The following is a 24863-nucleotide window of genomic DNA, read 5'->3' on the forward strand; positions in this document are numbered from 1 at the left end:
CCTTACCCAGCAACCTGAGTTGTTTACCAAGCTTCATTTTTCTAATTCTTTTCAAAATTTTTTAGCAAAACTCTCATTCCCTTCTTGCTTCATCATCCTTTAGTACTTGCGCCTCTAAGAAGTGGAAGCTGAGATGGGTCTCATAAGCATTTTCCACCCACAGGGGACAGATGCATTGAAGACACCTTGTTAAAACCCAGGCCCAGTGCTTGTGTTCTGAAGTCCTCAAGCGGGGTGTATGGCCAGTGCCCCCAAGCACCCTGTCCACTTCACCAAAGCACGTGCAATTACTGGTATTTTCAAGGTTTTCTTTTTTCAGCCCAGAAAGGTGCTTTTTCCTTTAGTTCATCTACTTTAGAAGAATAAAGATTACTTACTTTCTTTCCTTGAGTTTGAAGACTGTAAAAATTATAAACATCACAGAGTTTTGGTCTGTCTTTTTCACTGATGTATCTCTAGAGCCGAACATCTGGGCAGCCACCATTAAATCTGTGTTGTCTGGTGAAGAGAAAGGGGGTCAGGTTAACCCATAACTGTGTCCTTAAAACACACACGACTGTGTCCTTCAACTGCAAAAGCTGCAATTAGAAACGCGCCTTCCCTCCTGTCTAGACTCCCCTCCCCAGTGTAGCTCAGCCTCTGCCTGAGGCCCTCCGAGGGCACTCATGTGAGGCACACGCTGTTCTGTCAGCCGAGTCAATAAGGTGATGGGCAGTAAGCTGAAGGAAATGTTTTTATATCCTTAAAAGTGTTGTCTTAGAGGAGCACAGTTTGTAACGCTGGAGTGGAAAGAAGCCTTCTTTCCGATGGCCAGCTTGATGCAGGCAAAGCTGCTAATTTGTTTTCAGCTTCAAGGAGATTTAGTGCCATGACCTCCCTGGCAGTAGCTCACTGTGGAATTGTTTTCCTGCTCCTTCATCTAAGTCCTTGCACAGCGATAGGAAATGCCAGGATGTTTACTGACTAGCAGGAGACCAGAATCTTCTTTTGTGGATCAGCATGGAGATTCACTGCCTGAGACTTTTCTGACTTGACTGCATACCTTGGAAAATACACCGAGGCCTTTTCATATCTGAGGATGACCACAGAATCGCCCTTGGGAAGGAGAACTTGGGTCCAGTCACTTCCCTGCGGGACAGAAGCAGCAGAGTGCAAGTTCTTGGCTTGGCAGGCCTGGGCAGAACTATCGTTAGCCCTGCCTGAAGGTGAAGATGGCACGCACATGCACACACAGCAACTAACACCACACCTCCGAAAATGCTAGTCAACGTCACACCTTTGACAGGTTTTACCCCTGGCCTTGACTCTCAGATCTAGAGGTGGGTTTTGGTGGACACAGGGGTCCCAGATGTCCCTTTTGGCCTTTGGTTGTGCTTACCGAAACCTATACATGGTTGGAAATTTCACATTATTATGTAGATCTCCATCATTAATTAGATTATTTTTCCTCTGTTACAGTTCATGGAGATTTTGTTCCAAAGTGAAGGCCTTTGGGTACTGACAGTCGAAGTTTTAAAATTTCTTGGTAATGCCTGGATCGACATTCTAGGAATTGTTTTATTCCCAGCTTTCCTTTTTTGGCAATGGAAAAATGCATGAATAGTGCCTTCTTTGAAGCTGTAAGACACACAATAAGCTAAGAACTCTGATTGAACTTTATAAGCTGAAGGGGCTGACATATGGGCAGTATCTGAACGAACTTCCAGTCACCATGATTTAGTAAAGGCTAGTTGCCAGAAGCCATGGAAAGCTTTATTTCTTCCATTTATGAATTAAGAGCCTTCAGTAAATTAATTACCATATACTGAGGATAATAAAACGTAGCAGGATGAGGCCCTTTTGGGTTCATCTGCAGAGAGAAGTTCGGACAGGCCTTTTCCTGGTTTCTGAGCATCTCCTGGCCCGGGGCCTGGGCCGTGCTGGAGAAGAAGAGCACTCATGCTCTGTGTCCATCAGGGCTGCATTTGAGCCGGCTTTTGGCTCTGCAACTACTGGAAGGCTTCGCTTTATTGATCATAATAAGCTGTTCTGTCTTATTAAAGTTGCATCATGGAGTCTGGTTTTTAGGAGCCCCATTGAGAATTAGTTGCAGAAGAAGTGATTTGCTTGTATTTTCCAACAGTTAACAGGCCAAGCAGATGGGAAAGCAGACCAGAAATAGTTGGGTTGGCTGCCTGCCACTGTTCTATGAATTTTGATTTGCATGGATATGTAATAGTTTTAGTTTTCCCTTTTTTGGAAGTACTTGCCTATGAGATTTGGGAAAATTAATCCTTGGTTTCCTGGAAAGTATACACTTGTAGGCGTGTTTTGCTGCAGCACACCTCGCAAACCCTGTGTGGTGTCAGATCAGGACGTCATAGACTCGATGTTCTGTAAAAGCCTCAGTTTCCCCTGGCTTTTCAGGGGAAAATGGTTTTCATTCACAGTTTGCTAAGTGTTTTAGTTTTCCCTTCTCAAAGGGTAGGATTACTTTTCCTTTTCTTTAGGCTTTGTTCATCAAAATATTGAGTAAAAGGAAGAAGAGATGCAAAACTTAAGGTTAAAAAAGGAATTTATATATAAATATGAAATAAGCCGGAGCTGCATTAGGGTGAAGAAAATCTGAGTTCTTCCCTAAGCAGTTAAAAAACTTGATTGGCTAAACATTAAACACAAGCAAAAAAAAATTCTTAACATATATATGAGGCAGAAAGAATAACATGAAAAAAACAAACATATTTTTCTCGCCCTCCACATTAAGAAATAGAAAATTTCAGTTTCAGTACCTTTGAAGACCCCTGGTTACCCTTCCTCAATCCCGTTCCTCTTTCCTTCTCTCCCTGACTAGCCATTACCCTGAATTTTGTGTTTTTTATTCCCATGTTTTATCACATGCCTGTGAATTCCTAAATAATACATTATTTAGTTTTGCATATTTTTGTACTTTATCTAAATGGAATCATATGCAATGAATAGGTTTTCTCGGCTTGCTTTTTTTTTTTCACTCAACATTGCGCTCTGTCCGTATAGCTGGAGTTCATTTTCACCGCTGCATGGGGTCACTTGACCATATACCATTACTAATTACCCATTCTTATGCCACGGACATTTGGAGAGTGGCCATTTCTTTGCTATTTCCAACATTGTTCCTGTGAACATTCTTACACGTGTCTCCTGATATTTTGAGTCAGTTCTAAAGCAAACAATCTATTTTAAACAGTATGCTGATATATTTTCAAGGTTTGTTTTGCTAAGAGGGTCTGCCACAAAACATTCCAGGTATTATAGATTATAGAGTGACCGTGTATCACACACTTCAAAGAAAGGCAAGAGTATAAGGGAAGAGTAGCTTTCTTCTTCTTCTCTTAATAGCATTGCACATAAAAGTCATTGCTGCTGCAAAATGTCTTACCTTAATGTTTGTTAAAACTCCAGCATAAAAGACTACCAACAAGGAATGCCTACCTCATTTACCTCTGCCGCTGCATTTACCTATTCCATCCCGAGTTCACAAAGCTTGTACTCTTTGCACATGCCTCTTTTTTTTAACTTTTTTTTTTTTACATGGGCAGGGACCAGGAATCGAACCTGGGTCCTCTGGCATGGCAGGCAAGCATTCTTGCCTGCTGAGCCACCGTGGCCTGCCCTGCACATGCCTCTTAAAGGACTTTGGGGCTCTGGCCAAGTTTCTCCAGCAGCATTAACTGAGGCCCTAGCATGGCATCTCCTTAGCTTCATATCAAGTGAAGACACACTAGGTTCTCACCAAATAGCATACCTCTCATCAAGTACATCTCCCAGGACCCACTGTGTGAAGAAGTTGAATACTACTTCTGCACCCTCATCTCCTTGTTGCCTGTGGGCCTTTGACTCAGGTCTTTTCCCTGCCCACAGCCCTGTTCTCCCAGATGTCTCACACCCTTCAGTTCTCAGCTCAGATACTCTCCCAGATGGACGTTCCTCGACTCCCATCTCCAAAGAAGCCTCTCCCTTCTTACCCCCCAAACCCTTCTCCTGCTTTATTCATTTGTTTGTTCATTCATTCATTCATTCACAGAACTTATCTATAATTATTCTTGCTCCTTGTTTATTATCTCCCTCATCCTGTTCATGGTTCTTTTGCAGCCCAGGACCTAGGGGAAGGACTCGGAGGAGGAGCACCACAAATACATTCTGAATAAATGAGTTTTCCATAACAGGTAGATTGAGGATGTCTCTAAAAGGATGCCTGTTGTTTGTGGAACCAACTTTGGTAGGGACAGGAGAATTTTAAGCAACTCATTAAACTCCTTAGACCTTATCTGCCTCATCTCTATAATGGGGAAAATGGATGTGGTAAATGGAAAATGCGAATGTATATAAAAGCGCTTTTTTTTAAAAATGGAGAAGATGTGTTATTATTTTCTCTGTTGTTGATGTGACATAAACTGCCACTGACTACACGAGTCCTAAATGTTGTTGAAGGGTGCTTGGATCAAAAGTGTTTTAGAATTTTGTTGTTTAAAAACAGCAGTCCTCAAAGATGAAGCACAGATCAGGTTGGAAGGCTCAAGACTTTACTTCTATCAAACCTGTGAGTCCAGTTCAACTGCAGTAAATTTCAACAAGAGTCTGCACATTTTTTTTTAATTTAACTTATCTTGTATTATCAAACCAAAACAAAATACAAACATAAACATTCTTAGCATACAAACATTCCATGTATGGTGTACCACCAGGGCTCACAATATCATCACATAGTAGTATATTCATCACCATGATCATTTTTTAAAACATTTGCATCACTCCTGAAAAAGAAATAAAAATATGAAAGAAAATACACATACAATATCCCTTACTCCTCCCTCTCATTGACCACTAGTATTTCCATCTACTCAATAGATTTTAACTTTTGTTTCCTCTATTTTTCTTTCTGTACCCCTTACCAGTACCTTTCATTGTTCATTAGTATTTCAGTCTACTCAATTTATTTTAACATTTCTTCCCCTTATTATTTATTTATTTTTAATCCATATGTTTTACTCGTCTGTCAATATTGTAGATAAAAGGAGCGTCAGATACGAGGTTTTCACAATCACATAGTCACATTGCAAAAGCTATATTATTATACATTCATCTTTAAGAAACATGACTTCTGGAACACACCTCTACAGTTTCAGGCACTTGCCTCTAGCCTCTCTAATGCAACTTAAACTAAAAAGGGGATATCTATTAAATGTATAAGTATAACCTCCAAGAAAACCTCTTGCCTCTGAAATCTCTCAGCCACTGACACTTAATTTTGTCTCATTTCTCTTCCCACTGTTGGTTGAGAAGGTTTTCTCAATCCCTTGATGCTGAGTCTGAGCTCATTCTAGGATTTCTGTCCCACATTGCCAGGGAGATTTACACCACTGGGAGTCATGTCCCAGGTAGAGACGGGGAGGGCAGTGAGTTTGCTTGCTGGCTGAGATGGAGATAGTCTGCATGTTTCTGAACAAACCATTTGTGCAATTGACTGAAATGAAGTAGAAATTTACTAAAAACATGTTACTTTTTTCTTCTCAACACTTAAATTAGGTATTCCAAGTTCTATAAAATATACCCTTGCTAATACTTTGTAACATTCTTGTTATTTTTTCTGGATGAATTATTTATCTAACAAGCTCAGTTGCAGCCTTCTTCAGAGTAGAGACTTTATATTTAAATTTGTTATTGTATTTGACAAAGTCATGTCCTCTGCAGAGAAAGGGTGTTTCCATAAAAGCTTATTATGATGTTTAAAGACTTTTTTTTTTAACCTTAGAATCTACTAGCCGAGTTCAGCAACTGGGCTGTACTCTAAGATTACCTTAGGCGCTTTAAAAAACAACCAACCAAACAAACAAAATAACAGTTGCTTGGACCTCCACATCCAAACGTTCTGATTCAGTTTGGGCATCGAGTTTTTGTTCCATTTTTCCGAACTTCCTACAGGCTGGTTTGAGAACCAGTAAAACTAGAAGAGAACACAGCCTCTGGGATGTGGCTGCCCTTCGGAATTACCTGGGGAAAGGTAAAATGTACTCCCAGAGATTCTGGTTTAAATTAGAGTGGAGTGATTCTAATGTGTAACAGAGTTTTCTAACTACTGCACTCCATTATGTAGGCTCCTTGAACACAGCGCCAGATACAGTGCTTCAGGGCTTTCCGGATGTGCCTGGTGACACAGTTTAACTGGAATGCCTGCTAAAATGCGTATTTCTGGACACCACTCCACACGTTCCAAAGGAATTGTAGGAATCCCAAGCTCCTCAGGTGATTTTTGTGTAAGACAAGTTCAGGGAACATGGCTCTAACTCAGTAAATATTCCAATGCTTATATTATGGTTGATGGGTGAATTTTTAATTTTCTCGTAATTTACCTGGTTTGTCTCTGAGCAGAGAAATCTGCTTTGCAGGCACTAACTGCCTTTTGAATGATTAAAACAAACAAATAAAAAAGACTTTCAGATTTAGGCTATAAGCAGCAAAAGGCAATTATGCCATTTCAGTGAACAATTATAATTGCTTTCTTTCTGTAGTTAAATGATCGTAAACTACGTGCTGCATAAATTCTTGAAATAAACAACCTATTCAAAGATACACATTTGATCATGGGAAAATAGCAAATCCTCAATTGTATATTATAATGAGTAGGGTTATCAAGGATAATTAAAAGCCAAAGCTGATGAAAAAATCTCGTTGAACTCTAGTCCTTATTCCCCCCACTTCCGCACCCCCTTCTGTGGAATTATTTTTAAAATTTGGAGCTATGAAAAAGTTTTCTGGTTTGTGTTTCACCCTATTGCATTTTCATGATTCTTTTTGTCTTGTGGAGCTACTAAGATATAATTTTTTTAAGGGGGGGAAAAGATGAAAAGCCAGGGGCCCAACATTGTGTCAGTCATCAAAAGAGAAATTAAAATTATTAGACTATCTGTAGTAGTAGGAGGATAAATTTAAATATTTTACAGTACCTAAGTTGTATAATCTACGAACTGGTTAATTACTTGCACAATAATTGAGAGTGGGTATATGTGTGTATACACACACACACACACACACGCACACGCACACGCCATACTGCGTGGCATTTCCAGTCATTTGTAGGAGAAAGTTACCTTCAATGTGAATTGAGAAACTGAGTTTTAAGAACAGGCATTCCCAGCTTTGTACAGAATCCATTTGAAAGATGTGCAATCGAGGCTCACCCTGAAGGTGGGGGTTGGGCAGGGTGCCAGAATTGTTAGATTACAGTTTGGTCCCCTTCATTGGATATTGGAAGTTTCAGAAATTTATTGATTATGTGCATGTGCCCAGTTTCTGGTTATATATAATTTTTCCTGCAGTTTGTGTCTAGCCAATCTATTACATTTCTCTTTCTTCTCTTTTTTTAAAATAAGAGAGTCATCTTAATTTAGTGTAGGACCTTACTGTTGTCAGCATGTGCTGACCCCAAACCTGTGATAAACACTTGGGTGAACTTCTTTTTGTTTTGTTTTGTTTTAAACTTCTTTTTGATGAAAGAATTTTTTGGTGACATATTTGTTTTCTCTGGGCCTCCTCTGAACAATGTCAAGATCTGAGATTTTTGCCTTTTTAGTATTTGAGATGCTAACATCAAAAGGCTGTTACTTCAAAGAACTTCACGTTGCTATCTAAGTGGTAATTACTTATCCCCTGGTTTAGCGCTGGGCTTGGTAAATTTTACAGGCTCAGTATTATTATTTATTTTTTAATTTTAGTAACATATATGCAATCTAAAATTTCCTCTTTTAACCACATTCAGATATTATTCAGGGCTGATAATAACGTTGCCCATGCCTTACTGTACAGCTATCACCATCGTCTATTATCACAACTTTCACAGGTTCAGTATTTTTATTTTTTATTGTTGATGCTATGAGGTAAGTGTCTAAATCAACAAAGTTCTGATTAAGAAGATAGTTGAGGGTCAACACATCTAGAGTGAGGATCTGTTTGATTGTTATTTGGGGAACATTTTAAACTATGAGCCAGTGAAAGTAAGCTAATGATCCATTTGCTTTTTGCAATTACCCATTTTACATGCATTTTCCCTTTAGTATCCCAGAGACAGTTATCCCAGTCAGATTATCTTTTCGTTGTAATTGAGGACATAGTTAGATTGGCCCTTTAGAGATTCATTCTTTCTAGGGGTTTTCAATTTATGGTTATACATTAGAATCCCTTTTTTTTCTTTCTTTTTTAAGTGCTAGGCCTGGGACGCAGATCAACTGAATCACAATAAGGGATCAGGCTATTATTCTAATGTACAGCAAGATTGAGAACCCTGTTTTATTTAGCCGAGGAAGAGTTAAATCAATTTTACTTAACTAGGCATCGATTAATATTTTATGTTGTATTCCTCAGCAGAGTTTTTAGGGTAAGAGTCTTTCTGCTTTTTAATAATTTTGCTGGATAATTTCTTGGTTCATTATTTATGAGGACTGTTACCTCTTCCGTGTGTTCAATGATAAAGGAACCTAAGGATGGTACAGTGCGTTTATTTCTTAGCCACATAAATGAAACCCAATTTGTGTCTCTTTATTAAAATTGTTTTGGTAAAGAGAAGGGAGATAAATTTGACTTTTGTAGTATTGTGCGGGTGAGACATTTAGAAGAGAAGGTTGGGAATGGAATCAGTTGTACTTGCTATGTGCTGTCTATTAGACTTAATTTTGAATAGGATTTGTTTTTGTGGTTTCAAATGACCTTTTGGAAATGGCAAGTTATTTCAAACCCCAGGTGGCAAGGTAAGTCTTGGCATATTACTCATCCAGGAATCGGGCAGGCAAAGACCTTTCTGGGTTTCTCTTTATGTTGTGTATCTCTTGTTTCCTGATCATTTAGTTGAGCTTCCTCTGAATATTTTATTATCTGCTTGGATTACAATCAAGACCACCCACGTGATTTTAGCCTGCTGACTCTTTCTGCCTTTTTATTCCCTCAAGCCCACAGTGCATGTGTATTCATGTTTTTGCTTTCCATTCACGGAGATCTCCAGCTGGGAAAATATAGTGTGTACAATACTCTGTGCCTTCAACTGACATTGCTCATAAATTGCAAGAGAAACACTGCTATCAGCAGCTTAATAGCAGGTAGAATGCAGCTCCACATATCAAGTCTCAGCAGGATACAGAATCTATGGTTACCAAATTTCCAAAGGAGAAAGGGAGGGGTTAGAAAGTTTTCTGTCTAAGAATAACTGAAACAACATTGAAAATTGATTCACCGAAAGCAGCTTTTTGAAAAGGACTTAAGGGCTGACCCAGTGGTTGCTGTGCTGTTACTTTTTGCCGAATTGTTATTTTTGAAGACCTCACAAGAGGTTTTTGTGGTGGAACAGTGTAGAAAAGGCAAGCTTCCCTCCCTCCCCTCTTTCTTTCTTTTCTTTCTCTTCTATCAGTTTAAATGAAAAGGACTTCAATGGATTTAATGAAAAAGGTGACGGTTAAGTGTAATGTAGGGTGATCAAGTCAAAGGGGAAGTTACACTCAGGTGCACCCACCTCACGTGCACAGAGGCCCCTGCAGATGAATCATGCCTGTAACTCTGTACAAGCTAACCTCGCTTTGCCATTAGTCTTGTCTATCATCTGTGGTTTATTTTATTTCACACCCGCTAGCTGTCCAATTATTTCAATTATTTCACTTTTGGTAAAAGAAAACACAATTATGTAGCATATCAAGATGATAATATTTTAGGCTATGATGTGAAAGTAGACATGTAAATATAGATCTCTTCCATTAAAAAAAAAAAAAGTAAAAGAAAATAGATAGCATTCCAGAGTGAGAATTTCCTGTGCTTTAGCACATCATTTTATCTTAATAAGTGAGATTATATTAATATTTTGTGAAGCCCAATTCCCCACTATGAAAAAAACGATTGCTAGGCTCCATCATTTTTGTGAGTAGCCACAGCAGAATTCTGCCTCTTGCCAGAAAAGATTAGAGTAGATGGTAAAATAATTCTTTCTTTAAATCAAGTAAAGCTCTTATATTAATACTCCTGTCAAAGGGCTAAGGCAGATAAAAAGTTCTCAGCTGCATTCCAGGCTCCTTGGTGACCTTTTCCAAAAGAATAGCATACCCCTCCTATCTCCACCACAAACCCCTGTCCCAGAATGTTGGAGAGTAATCAGTCAAAATCATTAGTCTCCATTACTTTCCTGGAAGAACTCAACATGGTTTATGCATATATTATTTCATATCATGTCTTTAAAGTGGCTTAACAAAGCCTAGTGGCTCTGATAAGAATATCCTTAGTGGCTTGTTACAAACGGATTCCATGGTTCCCCTGAGAATATGCCTGGGGTAGGGCCTAGGGATCAGTATATTTAATAAGCAATCAAAGGGAACTTTTATTATCAGGTGAGTTTGGGAAAATACGATGTCTCTTACGGCCTGGGTTTGAAACACAATCTCTATAGCCTTACCCGGGATCAAGGTCAGGAACCCCACTTTGTATTTCCTTCACAAATGGAACCCTGATTCTTAGTGTTAAGAAAAAAACCAGAGCCTTGCAGCCTATGGCATCCCTTTCAGTAAGGCTGCCCCTGCCAGGCCTCTTGGCAGTGTACCCTCTCAGTTGCGCCCCCTCTCAGTTACATCCTGCCCACACTGTCTCATCCGTTTTGGAAAGCACACGTGGTAAATGCCTCAGCGTGCAGCCCTACTCTTCCTCTATTGTAAGCCACTTTTTGAACCTTGTGATGAAGTAAAGCAAGTATACGAAGAGGCTCACAGTGCACATTTAGGCAGACTCTGTTTTGTAACAGCAGAGAGATGCACGCCATTCCAACAGACAGATGGTGGGGGGTGGGGGGGGCGAGCCGCTCACCAAGGTCCTTGGTCTTCTCTGTTCTCTACCATTTGCCCACTCTCCTCCTGTCCAGGCACCATCCCAGGACATCTGTGCTCATTTTCCCCAGACACAGTCTTGTCCCTCCGTGCTGCTTCATTCACTATGTTTTTTTCCTTCTCTAGTCCACTAAATATGGCACTAAATGGATTGTGCTTTAGCAGGGTGGCCTTTCCAATAGGTAGTCATCTGATTCATTCTTTTCAGTCACTTTATGTGCCGTAAATTTGAGTCTTCATGTTTAGTTTGCCGCGCAGGCCCTTGGGTAGGCCAAGAAGTTTAGGATTGATAAAATGAAAAGAGGAGTTGCTGGCTCCAGAGTGACTTCCTCAGAACTTTGGTTATCGCTCAGTGTGCTGGCTCCTTCCTCAGTCAGCTCACAAGGAAGCCTTCTCCTGATCCCTAGTTAGGATGTGTGTTAGTCTCACTGGAGCAGAATTCCCAGTTGGCTCCTGGTTGTTGGCCAGGCCACCCATTGTGATGGGTTTAAGGGACCCTCACGCTCACTGGAGAAGCACCTGCAGGCGGCAGATGGGTGTCCTAGCACAGCTCACCCTACAAGGTCCTATGCGGAAGGAAAGGTTCACTGGAAGAGAAGAGAGTCCTGACCCAGTTGTGGCTTCAGCTGTGTTCTACGTAGTCGGAGACCGGCCATTTAACCTCTCCAGGCCTCAGTTTCCTTCTCAACAAAGAGACCGGGTTTGGTCTCAATGATCTTCCTGATTTTTCTCTGCTTGAAAATCCCATGATTTTTTCTTGGTTTGCTTATTTTGGGGAGTTCTAGACATAACATGGTGCAGCTTATGAGTGAATCATGTACCTTGTTGTGTCTATTTAGCACCTAATGAACTAGAGGCAGGATCACATTTCTTGAATTGACAGTCAGGGGTGTATTTTCACTTTTCTGTATTTTCCCATAGTGTATTTTTCATGGGACTACTTGGTAATTGTCACAAACTGGAGCCAGCTCCAATTCCCTCCTTGTGTTGTCTTGGGCAGGAGCTTACTGCCTTTTTTGTGCCTCAGTTCCTCATCTGTAAAATAGAAATAGTATAGTATCCACTTCACTGGGTCATTATAAGGAATATTTATGTTAGTATTCGTGAAACATTTAACAGTGCCTTGGCATGTGGTCAGCACTATGCACACCTGTTAAATTAACAAACAAATAAATGAAAGTACAATTCTCAGTGTCATGGTACTTGTTCTAGGCAGAGAGAGGGTCTGCTTTAACCTGTCAGCACATTCTCTAAAATTTGGGATCCCAACCTAGAAGATGTGAAGACACTCATACTTGCAAATCTTTTTTTTTTACATTATCAATCATGGTTCTGATGTTGGCTTGTGAGTCCCTTCTGACCATCAGCTGCATCAGACTCTCTGGTGTCGAACTGCAGGACCTTCCACTAGGGGTGATCACGAGGGCAGGGGGGAAGCTGTGGCTTCCTGTTAGGAGATAGTTGAGGGAATGAATGCATTGCAGCATCTGTGGTGAAGGAGCACCCCATTCCCAGGAGCCGGCTTCACCACTTATCAAAAGCAGCTTTCCTCTGGGATCAGAGTGAATGTAAATGACAGGATAATGCCTGGCTGGGAACAGTGCTTTTTTGGTGTAAATGCATTGTAAAAAATATTTATTGCCCACCCCCAACCTGTAACAATAAATTTCTTTTATTTCTATTAAGTAACGACTAGATTTGTGAATACTCTTTAAGTAGAAGTGATATGGAAGGGTTGGTCCTAAATACCTCATGCGCTCAGAGATCAGGCAGTTCATTTTTACTTTGAATTGAAATGCTGATTTATATTAAGTAAATAAAAATTTACATATCTCTAACCTCCTGCTGCAGAGGACACTGTGGATGTGCCCATGGCAGCTGCGCTTGCTCATGTGTCCATAACTGCCATTTTACATTGTTGCTATTATAGCCATTTTTGTAGAATAGCAATTTTTATAAAGTTTTTCTAATATTTCTTTCTCTGCTTTGTAGACTATTTGCCTGCATTCTATGATTTTTACATATTTGCCAAGTTTCTGTTGAAAAATACTCCTTAGCATATAAAATTAGGCTTATTTAATTAAATAGAATTAAATGTTGAAGGCCACCATGTGTTGTTAAACAGATTAACACACACACACACACACACTGCCAGTGCAATTTGTATTTCGATCATTTGAGTTGTAAAGAGACTAGTAAAAATGAGTTGCCAATCTCCTGGGGAAAAAGTAATGCCTTTACTCTTTTATGAAGGCAAGAATATTGAAGTGATTTCCTTTCCTTATATTAGGAACCAGGCAAATGATTCCTAATAGCTCAAAAAGTCCCTATTAGAAGTCACGGGCCACTTGTTGAGGACATGTGATGCATGTGCCCACATCAGCAGAAAGTCTGATGAAATAATAAGTGCCAACAGGAACTGCAAACAGGAAAACATCACCTGAGTTTTTCACTATTAATAATCCTGAATATGTAACCTGGGATTTGCATTGCTGAGCAATAATTTAAATAATTTTATATCTCCTTGATATCAATTTCTGGTGATCACACATGCAGATTGAAAACCATGGCTTGAAGATTTACATTCAGCAAATAAAATTTACGTTCCCTGAAAGGCAAAGAAGGCTGTCATTTCATGCTTCTTACCTTTCATTGTCTGTTTCCCTTTGGTATACACAAGCAGCCTCCACCCACAAAAGTACGTGCCCATTATGGAGAGATAACTTTCTGCTCTGTCAATTTTGTTTTATAAAAGCTCTGTTTTCTTTATTGCCTTTATCTGTTACATCTGTAAAATTTATTTAAGCAATGACAAATCTCTCTTCAGGGCCCAGCGTCTGGAAAAAGAACCACTGGCAGGCTATTGGGAGGCTATTTGTTGGGTATGACTGTTCATTAAATTGCAAGGAGTAGTAGGAGAGGCCAGCAGTCAGCATCTGCTGTGGCTGGGTGGGTTATGCTCTGTGTTCAGAGCTTCTGCGTCGGGTGAGGCACAAATGTACTTGGCCAGTCGCTTTTGTAATAGTTCAATAAAAGTAGATGGCTTTCCAAACCCCAGAGGAAGGTTTCCTGATTTCTGTTTAACTTGTAAAGTTACTTATTTCACAAAAATTTGTAATAAAAAAGATAAGAAGATACATTAAGCCATTATCAGTCAAATTATTTAAAAAATGGGAAGAATGAACTGGGATGGGCTCTTTTACTTAGCAGATCCCTGAATCAGGTGACAAATAATTTTCAGCTTGGCAGTCTTCATTTTTAGTGTTCTGATCTGGGTGCACAGTTATAGTACATGAGATATTTTATACTTTTATTAGTATTGCCATTTCATTTGCCTTCATGAAAGATTGAGCACCTACTCTTTGCCAGGCACTTTGAAAGACACTAAGAAAGCTGTTTAGTCTACCAAGGGAAGCTGAGGGATGAAAATCAGACATCCTGAATCGGTTACTTACGGTAGAGTATCCAGCCAGCAGTGTCAGGGCTTTCAGGAAGGCTTCTTGGCATTCAGGACACCTGAACTCAGGCCCAGAAGATCAAGCCAGGCAAGGATGGGCAGAGTTTTCTTGGTGAAAGTTAGGAGCAAAAGCATGTAAGTATGAAGTGCCTGTTCTGTCAGGGACTTCCAAAGGCATTGTGAAGTGTGAGGAGAGGAGGGTAAGTGGGAACAGGGGAAGATGAACTAAGCTTGCATTTGGACAGTGGTGGTACCCGAAGAGGAGTGAATAGAGTCGAAATTTACTAGGAGACCAAAAGAGGCATGACTTGATTACCCGTTAGGTGTGAGGCATCAGCCAGGAATGGCCTGGGATTGTGAAACAATAATTGAAATGATAAGAAGTTAGAACCGCAGAAATTAATAGTGTGCAGTGAGTTCCAGAACCCCCTCAGTTTTATGCTGTGGATATTTCTGAGCAGTTCCACATGAGAATGGAGGGTCTCCAGGTTCCGTGCTTCTCCCAGACCACTCGTTTCTTGAACAAGGGTACGTATGACCATTGGTGTGCTGGCGACTGTTTAACAGCAGGCCTTTTGGCCATAGAGAAGAGCCCTGACTTGTGGCGTTTGTTCTCAGTGGGTGTATACACCCCACTGTGGCCACAATCAAGGTGACATCATGGAACATGGAGCGGGGGAGAAATCAGGTGCCCCCAGTGCCCATAACCGGTCATAGCCGGACCTCCCCTCAAAGCTCCCCACCCGTGAGTTTATATGCCTTTACGAAACTGCGTTATTGAGAAACTTATGTACACTTAGAGAATGTTTTTAGGATCATGATATTAGAGATCAGACTATGTTCAGCTCCTGGACTTTTTAACTCCTGGGCCAAGTCGATTAAGCTTTCTTAGAGTTAATTTCCTCATCAGTAAAATAGTGATAATAAAAGAACTTGCCAAAAAATAAATTAAAAAAAAAAAAAAAGAACGTGCCACAGAAGCTCTGAGGAATAAATGAGATAATTTGTGTAAAGACAGTTCTTCTTGTGACCAGCACCGAGTAAAGCACTCAACTCAGTCAGTGTTCCTTATATTTCTTTTCCATCTTTACCCCCTGGAGACCGTAATGCAGATGTTAACTACATGTTGTGTAGAACAGGGCTTCTTTTATTAGTTTTTGAACGGTCTTCTCTGAAGCTTCATAGGCCCCAAATTCAGTCACCAAGATTCAGTGAGCACCTCTTGAGTTCATCTTATCCGTAGGTTTCAAGTTTTTTGTCCCCTTGCTGTTTCCATCTTTACTGATTCGAGAGTTCTAATTTGTAACCTATCTTTATACAGCGTCTTCTTGAGTATTTTGATTTTGCTTTTCTCTGAATCTTTTCCTAACGTAAGATATCAGAAATGGGACTACTCAGGGAAATCCTTTTACATAAGAACTGGTTATACATTCATCTTTGTTTTGACTACCTTACAAAATGTTTTGGCCCTGGTGCACATTATGAGATTAACGTGCATAACCATGCATACTCAGTTGTTAAAAATTGAGGACTTAAAGAAGATTTAAGACGTCAATTTAAGGAAAAGGTTAATTGCAAATTTTAGTTTTTCTTGCTGTAATTGCCTCTAATATTAAAGTTATGCTGGACTGAATGGCACCAGAAAATGCACCATGAGACTACCAGCACTGCAAACACTGTTCTCTTAATCAGGGCCTTTTCAGAAAGCTAGTGAAATCTAGTACTGCATTCACATATTTTAGTGTTGGTACATGTTCAAATACATACAGGGAGCAGATTTAAATAGAAAAAAATGGCTTTCTACTCACATATTTGGAAGAGTGTGCACTAATTCATATATTGGGATATATTAAAATCGGATAATTCCTTAGCTAAATGTTGATGGATTGTGTGGCAGAAAATGTCTAAATCAAAAGCTAAGTTAAAAACCGTGCCATTTGGTCTTTGTACTTTTTTGGATCCAAGAAAATTGTTTCCCCAAATGTCGACATCGTATCTCTCCTTCAGAGCATTCAGCGTCTAGCTAGTCATTCAGCACCTTGCGACCAGCTTTTTCTGGTGCTCACTTGATGGCACAGACAAGGCCCAGGCTCTCTGGCTGACTCTCTGCCAGGCTACTTGTCTTTCCCCTCTCCCTCTCTTAAAAGCAGCCACTTTGGGTAAGAAAGATAATGGTGCACCTGTTTTCAGAGAAAACTGGAAAGCCTCTGGACCAATAATTCTGCAACTCCTTTTAGAGTGCTGATTTCTTCAAAGGAAGCCTGAGTAGAATTTTGTTCTCTCTTCAGCCTGAGGCCATCTCGTCTGTTGCTGTCTGTTCACAAATACAGCTACAAGTCTCTTCCCTTTCTCAGAAACCACTCAGAGTTTCATCTGAAAAAGATTTTTTAGTTATTTTAAGCAAAGGACATCAGAAAGAATATAATAGATTCGATCTCATGCCTCCATCAAACTTATTTTCTGCTACATGTACTGGTCTCCACAGATAATTGCCACGAAAATAAAATATTTATTTAATGCTCTAAATATCTGCCAACTCCCAAGTGTCGTTCAGCCCAACATTCCATGTTTGGATTGGTGTTAGATTTCGTGATTCAGGGACTGTGGTGGGTACAGATCAGGTTTTTGTCCAGAATGGTTGTTTTGTTTTTTGTTTTTCACACTGTTGAGAGAATTCCAAGGTAACCCGGGAAAATGTTGAAATGTCAAGTCAGGTCTTCTTTCAGGGACAAAGGGGTGTGTAAAGCACACCCAGATGATGGGCTGCAATTAACCGTGCATTGCTTTCTGGAAAAGACTTGAAGGCGGCTGCCCTGCAGGTCAGAGTCAATAAAGACGGAGTTACTAACAATAGCCCTTCTCTCTCGCTGGAGCCTTGGACTTAACCCTAACTTCATCAGGGTGTAGGAGAAGAGAAGAATGCCAACAATAGGGGTCTTGGAGTTTGATTTGGGCCTAATGCGCAGAGCCGTAAAAGCTGTCGGAGGGCTTGATTGAGGGGCTCTCGCGCCTTAGTCCTTGTTTGAGACTGTTGCTGTGCCTCCTGGGGTCAGAACTTACCAGCTTGGGGGCTAATGTTTCAGAGGAGACCAGAGTGCAGTCGATAATTAATATGGAAATTGGTGCTTAGATTCCCAGGACAGGAGGTTTGGACTTGAATTCGCTGTCTGTCCAAAAAAAAATTAATCTGGGCCAGCACCATGGCTATGTATATTAATAACACTAAGACATGTGCTTCGTCATCACCAAATGCTCACTTAGCAGTTGTCATTTGGAACCAAATTCAGAATCAATTGGTGCGATCCTGCTTTGAGCAAAGGAAACGACAGCAATTTTGAATTTATTAAACAAAGAAGAGTAAATCACCTCTGGAATGTCATCACCGGGTCAGGTTGAATCATAGTGGCTTCAGAAGCTATTAAGTGTCCATGGGGAGTGTCGGTTTACAGGCTCTGAAATTGAGGTCCATGGTACTGACATTTAGGGAAATGTTATTTAGGTAATATCAAGCACTAGAGGAGACAGAAATATCAGAGGAATTAGATTTCAGTTAGACGCTTGGGTGCTTCATCCTGTTTGCTGAGAGACATAACCAAAATTTAGCTTGGGGGTATGTGTGTGTGCATTCGTGGGTATCATCTCTGTGTCTATATTTATACACACAGCACATAGAAACAGACAGCCAGGCAATGACACCAAGCGAGGCTGGTCAATCAATAACCAGCCAAGTTTTGTTCTGCTCCAGCAAAATGACGACTTTGCCCCAGTAAGTGCTAACAAAGGCCTTTTTACCTTGGCCCTGCTCTAGGTGAGAGCACTATTAGTCACACTTCATTAGGCTTGTTTACAGAAAAGAGCTGGTCTCTAAGCGCGTTATTGAAATACTTGTAACTCTGTTGGGCTTTTTTCTTCCCTGCAAGATAAGAACTGTGGAATGTGGAATGGGGGAGGGTGGGAAAGCCAGCCTGTGACCATTGTCAAGAAAAACTCGACTGTTCAGGTGGGGATTGTAAAGATGAGTTTGCATTCAAACTGCTCTCTCTGCTTCCCCTTCCTTTCTACCCTACCCACCCCCTCCCCGCGCCCTGCCCCCCCAGCCCTTCACCATTTCTGTAGTCACGGTGTTGAAGAGCTTTAATTTAATCTTTTCTAGTTTAAACAAAATGTGAGGCATTCACTTAGCTTGTTCCTGAAAACTTGAAATGAAGCCTCTTTATGCTTAAATAGTCCAGTGAGAAGGCTTCAGTGATTTAGAGCCTCCTGCTCACCATTGGCTTTACTATCAGTGGTCAGAAGACGTGGCTTTATCATTTACTAGTGGTCAGATGAGAAAGTGTTTGCTTCAAGCAATGAATGTGTTAGGAAAAGTAACTTTATATTGGTTGAAATTGGTGGCAGGTGTAGAAAAAAATAAAACTTTCTTAAGGATAGAATTTGCAGCCCTTAAAATTCCAAAAGGTTCTAAATGATAAACATACACGTGTCAACATTAAGCCCTGGTCACCAGGAATATAGGATAATTAGGGCAATTGCTCAGATCTGAGGCTGCTTCACTTGGAAGGAATGCAGGAGGGCTGGCTGCTGGCAGCATTTCTGAATGTGGAATTACTGCGATTTCAGCATCTCCCTCCATTCTTCAGCTTCTGACCGGTTAAAGGAGAGTTTAAAGATGAAAAAGACAAAGGACACTTGCTGTGCAGCTATTTTATGCCAGTCTAATTGTTAAATGCCTTACATAAGTCACATTTTACTCAATGTTTCCATTACCCCTGTTTTATAGATGAGGAAACTGAGGCACAGAGAGGTTTGGTCAGCCCAAGAGGAGCAGTGCTACAAAGTGAGCTTCAAACTAAGTCGGTCTGTCTCCACAGCCGTTTTCAGACACTTAGGATGCCTCATTACTATGGGGCACTCTTAAAAAGAGTCTTTCTGCCTCCCTCATCCTCAAAGTAAACTGACTGCAGACTAGACTCGATTAGATTTCATTCCTCCAGTTTTCCTTCTTACTTTCTGAACCTGAGCCACAATTATGTGGTGTTTACCAGTGTGTGTAAACCACCTCCCACGCTGCCTGCGGGCATGGCTACCTCCAGGCAAGCACATTTCACCCTGACGCCTTTCTTTGTGAGGGCACTGAAGAGCGACAGACACCCACACCTCTGTCTCCCTGCCAGATTTGCCAGGATGCTGCTTTGTCATGGCACACAAGTGTACCCCTTTGGGTACCATATACATGCACAGCCCTCCCTTTTACACACACACACACACACACACACACACACACACACACAGAGGCAGTCCCTGTTTTCAGCTGCTGTTGCAAATTGCTGTTTTAAATTTCAGAGAGTGGAATAATAGCAGAGTGATCATCTTCAGTAAATGCTATTGGCCTTTGTAAAGAATGGCTTGTTCAGAGGTTTTATGATTTACAGAGGACACAGCTGGTGGCCAGCAGAGCTGTAGGAATGTATGCTCTCCTGGGCCCAGTACAGCTCGAGATGAAAAGGACCCAGAGCTGGCACAAAAAGCAAATAAGTGCTCTGACTTTAAATAAAGCATCATAATTTATATGAAGCCTGGCTCTTCAATCCTGGTGAGATACGTGGAGCAGCAGCAGCGTTTTGATGTGGAGCATAATTGTCAATTGGTTCCCACTGTCTCCTTATATCTCAAGGACTGGGGCTGGTATGAAATTACTTTAAAACACAGCCCTATAATCTCTAGTTATATTACACATATTTTGACAAGCAATTCAATAGTGTTTAATCGTGAAACTCTGCTAATCACCCATGACCTAGGCTGGTGGCTGATCTACAAGAGGCAGTGGGAGTGTGAGGTTTGGGAACTTTGGATACCTCCACATTCCGTTTTCCTCGCTGCCCCCCACCCCCAAAGGTATATGAGGTTTTTCATTCTTTCGCTTCCTTTGCATTGTTTAGTTTCATCCATCTCAGTATTTACTTTGCTTCTTTCCTGTTCTGTTCCTCCTCCTGTTCCTGCCATGTGAGAAGAATTTGGCAAGAAACAGACCCCTGCTTTTCCACACCATAGCAGTTTGCACCCTGCTGCCCCCTTTTAGCTTTAGACTACGCCCTCTTCGGAGTGAGGGGCGGAGGTGGAGTGCCATGTGTTGTTTTTTGCCTTAAGGATAGTTTTTGTCTGTTTTTGTGGTTCTCTTAACCTAATTTTCAAGTTGGAGAAATAACAATTGTGGATACAGAAGTCGTTAGCTGAAAAGATCCTGTAATTTATATTAACTGCAGGAAACGACTGGGACAGATGATTTGAAAGGCCTGCATTCTTTCAGTCACTTATCTAAAGTGATATGTGTCTGAAAGTGGGAGTGAGTGAAGGCTACTTCCCCCTACCTCTGGTGTCCCCTGGCTTGTGTGTGTGGCTGGGGTGCCCTGTATACAGCTGTCCTCCACAGTTACCCTCTAAGAAAGGCACAGTGTATTAGGAGGGAATAAGAGGAGCACCTTGTCAGTATTATGGCCCATAGTAGGCCCAGTTCAATAAATGTGTATGGAGGATCTTTCCCAAATTTTTAGTGTTTTTATTTAAAGGAAGAAATAAATGATCTTCTAATAGCTAATTCTAAAAGTGCTTAAGGCTGACTTGGGGGAGGGAAGTCAATTCTGTTGCAGTTGGCATTGAATCCCCAACTTCCCATGAAGAAAGGGAGGAGGGGAATGAGAAACCATCCTGCTACTGTGAACGAGGAAATTGTACTTTATAAAAGAGGAATGGAGGATCAACAATTCCATCCTGACCAAAAGGGGAAAAGAAGTGTAATTAATAGAGTATCAGTGGCAGAGAGAGTTCAACTAGAGTCAAGAGGCTACTCTGGAGGTTTTCTTACGCAAGCTTCAGGTAGACCTTGCTACCTATCATAACCTGCCAACCCCCAACCAGGGCCATTCCAGCCAATCCTAATGAACACCTAAAGCAATATATAAGATTCCACAAGGGTTCAAGGCACTAGAGTAATTTTCCAGAAATCTACAACCTCCAGATGGGTCCCTGGTCCAGATAAGTCCTGAAACCTAGCCCAGCCTCTCCAGAACATCAGATAGTTCCATCTCCCTTCCCCATATTAGTGACAGACCCTTCCAATATGAGAAATTTAGAATTGCCGTAGACCAAATAACCCTAAAAAGAGGGATGGAAAGATCAAAGGTGATGGTGGAGTTATACAGTGAAGATAGGATTTAACAAATGAATATGATTGCTGAATCATTAAATTTATATCTTTTAGTCTCCAGTATCTTAGAGCACCTAGAAATAAAACCTATAATTGTAGAATTGTAACCCATGTCAAAACTCAGAAATATGTTCTACAACTAATTGTGGTGCTGTGCTTTTTTATTGCTTTTTTGTATGTATGTTATTTTTTACAAAAAAAAGAAGGAAAAAAAGTCGATTGTGATGATAAAAAAGTATTTAAGCCCTCTAGCCTCCTATATTCTGGAGCAGCTAGAAGGAAAAATCTGAGAGGATCGTATGGTAGCCCTTGACAAACTCTGGGATCTGTCCTGTAACCACTTGTTGAAGAGTGCTTTAAAACTATTGCTTTTTTTATTTCTTTGCTTTGTATGTATGTTATACTATACAATAAAAAAAGGGAAAAAAAGGGGGGGGGATGGGACACCTGCTGGTACTAGAAACTTATTTAGACTTATCAGATGTCAGATAAATCAATGGGTACCTAATCAAAGAGCAGGTGAAAACTCAAGTTTAGAACTGGGCCAGAGATCAGAGTGGCGCTATTCCTTATCTCCTGCCACCGAGCCTCAAGGGAAGGTGGTTATTTACTGGAAAGTTTAATCAAAGACAAGAATTGAAGCTCCTTTATACAAATGTATACACACATACATAGACTTTGTATATACGTTTTATGCCTTCTGTGTATACAGTTTAGGCATTCAAATTGCTCCAAATGCCTGTCTCACAAAACCTGGTATTTTTTCTATCCTGTCTTCCCCTATCCTTCTTTGTCTCCCTCTCTGTCTCTTCCCCTTCCTTTATCTTTTGGCTTTTACTGGCTTATCACTACATCCTGCTGTGTGTTGGCTGAGCCTTGATGGACCACTGCCTAAAAACCTCCCCCTTGGGGGCTTGGGTTGGCTTTCGATGCCGGCAGGCTAAATGTCTAGTGCCTTGCTGCCCTTGCTGAAGCAAGCTCAGGGGGCTTCCTCCTACCCTGTCCACACACATACTCTGTCACTGGAGAGCTAGTGACCTTGTAAGTCTGTCCTCCTGCCTGTCTCCCAGTGGGAACTCTGGGCACTTAAGCAGAAACTAGTAGAGCAGCTGTGAAGGGCTACACATTATGGTGTGAGTGATATGGATGGATGGGTGGGTAGATAGATCGATAGAGAGAGGTAGATAGTAGTCTAAAGCCATGTAGGGCAGTGTTGCTTTCTGAATGTATGTTAACATAAAAGGAAGTGTTCTTTTGTTACTGATCATTTAAAAAATTACTTCCTAAAGATACTCCATGTCATTATGCTCTGTGTTCCACCAAATGTTTCTAACCTGAAACATTTAATAACTGGGAAAGTTGTTAAAACTTATGTGCTGCTTCTTTAAAAGGAGTGACGTTATCTCTCTCTGCATTAAACATCAATTCAGTTCTAATGACTTGCTCAGATTTGATATATTTTTTAGTCATATCTTGGACTATCAAAGTTTTCATGAACGCTTAAACTTGTGTAAGTAATAGCGGGTCTGTGGAAATACTGTCAGCATTTACCACACATGTGGGTCAGACTCCCACGCAGATGTATGGGACAGCGTTTCAGTGTTCCTCGCCATGCCTTACAAAAGCCTTATTTCTGATCCCTCTTCTTACCCACAAGCCTTCTTACTGGCCCGTTGTATTTTCTAGAAGTGGGAAAGGATAATGTTACTTAGGGAAGCAAGAAAAAGGAAAGCAGTAAGACCTTCTTTTAGCTGACCAGTCATCTGGATATTGACCACCTGTCTTCATGGGAAAGAAATAAATGGCGGTGAATAAGCGAGAGTCTAGTTTTCCAAGAAGCTCAATGATTTTCCCAAATCAATACAGCTCATCAGGCCTCAGAACAAAGACTGCCGGGTGAGGGGTGGGTGGGGGGTGACAGTGATGGAAGTGGCTCTGTGTTCTTTTGTGTATTAAACCATAAGGCCCACAGGGAAACAAGGTTTCTTTAGCTGTGTGTGTGTGTGTGTGTGTGTGTGTGTGTTTGTGTGCTTGAGGGCTCAGTCAGTGTATTTAGGGAAGAAAATTCTTTCAGAATTTTTTTTTAAACGATCTCCATAGATGACTCCTAATGATCAGGTATACTTTTGAAAGAAATAAGTGCAGTCAAATAGATTAGAACAGCATTTGGCCTTGTTTTTTGCTTTTTGGTATTGGCTTAGTATATTTATTTGGATTAAGATTTCTTTATTTTCTTATTTATGGACAGAGTTTAGGTGAAGCAAAAGGAAAGCCTCAGTGTTCAGCTTAACCTCTGGCAAATAAAGAATCATAACTATCCTCCTGTAAATGAACCCGATTTATAATGTCTTGAAAATAACACCAAACCCTAATAGGAATGCTGAACTGTCATCTGAGAGGTTATAATTAATGTAGATAGAGTGATGCCAAGATATTCCAGCCACTGACAGAGAAGATCTATCCAAACCAGCAATTTTTAGCCCTCTAGTTCTTTAATCTTGAAGCTCACTGTGCTTTTATAAAGTAGTACATTAACACCAGAGCAGCAGAGCAGTGTGTCTCTGGGGTTTATGTCTGGGGTGGCGGCACACTAGGGCATAAAGTGTTTCATTACACTTCCCTTTGTTAGTTCTGCCCTATCTCCCGAGCTCCATTGCCGTACACTATTTGTTCAGATAAAGCCCAATGTTCAGGGTGACTAATCGCAGCTCTGTGTTCCAGATGGTTTGATTACAGGATGTGGTTAAAGTGACTCTTCAAACATTCGGCCCAGCAGTAGGGCTCTTTTTAAAAAATACAGCATTTTCTGGTCATGTGACAACACTTAGTTTTCTTGTCATAGTGCTGCATATACCAGTCCCAGGCAATAGAAAAGTTCCTCCACTTTTTGGCTAACAAGTATTTTATGGGCAATTTTAGTTGTAAATTAAAATTATCCCTCAGTAATTATAAATTCATTTTGTCTCTTGAGGAAAGATCTGTCTGAAGGTAAAAGCTCTAAAGCTGGAACACGGAACTAGTGTACTATTCAAGACCCAGCATTTTAAAAGCACCAGTATTGAATAAAACAGAGCAACAACAAAAAATACTGGGGGTAGGAAGTCCTGTACAAATGAATGGTGATAAATGATACCTTGTACAATAGTCACATTGTGTAAAAATGTTGGGTAATAGGATACCTGAAATATATGAACTTTATCCTATACTCATGAAACGAGCACATTGTGGCATTTTTATTGTCACTGATGTTTCTACTGGGAAAAAAATGTGTAAACTTAAAAAAAGGATTCTGGCATAAATGGGTTTTATTTTGGTGTTATTAGAGTGAGGTTTATGTTTC

The 24863-nt window shown here is 40.6% G+C and overlaps 1 protein-coding gene across 8 annotated transcripts in view; it reads left to right on the forward strand.

Annotated features, from left to right (window-relative positions):
- Window positions 1–24863, forward strand: part of ZNF608 (zinc finger protein 608) — a 113107-nt gene that overhangs the window by 70620 nt on the left and 17624 nt on the right. The gene's annotated exons all lie outside the window — the stretch shown is intronic.

This window comes from Tamandua tetradactyla, chromosome 21 (genome assembly GCF_023851605.1).
Source record: "Tamandua tetradactyla isolate mTamTet1 chromosome 21, mTamTet1.pri, whole genome shotgun sequence".
Classification (NCBI taxonomy): domain Eukaryota; kingdom Metazoa; phylum Chordata; class Mammalia; order Pilosa; family Myrmecophagidae; genus Tamandua; species Tamandua tetradactyla.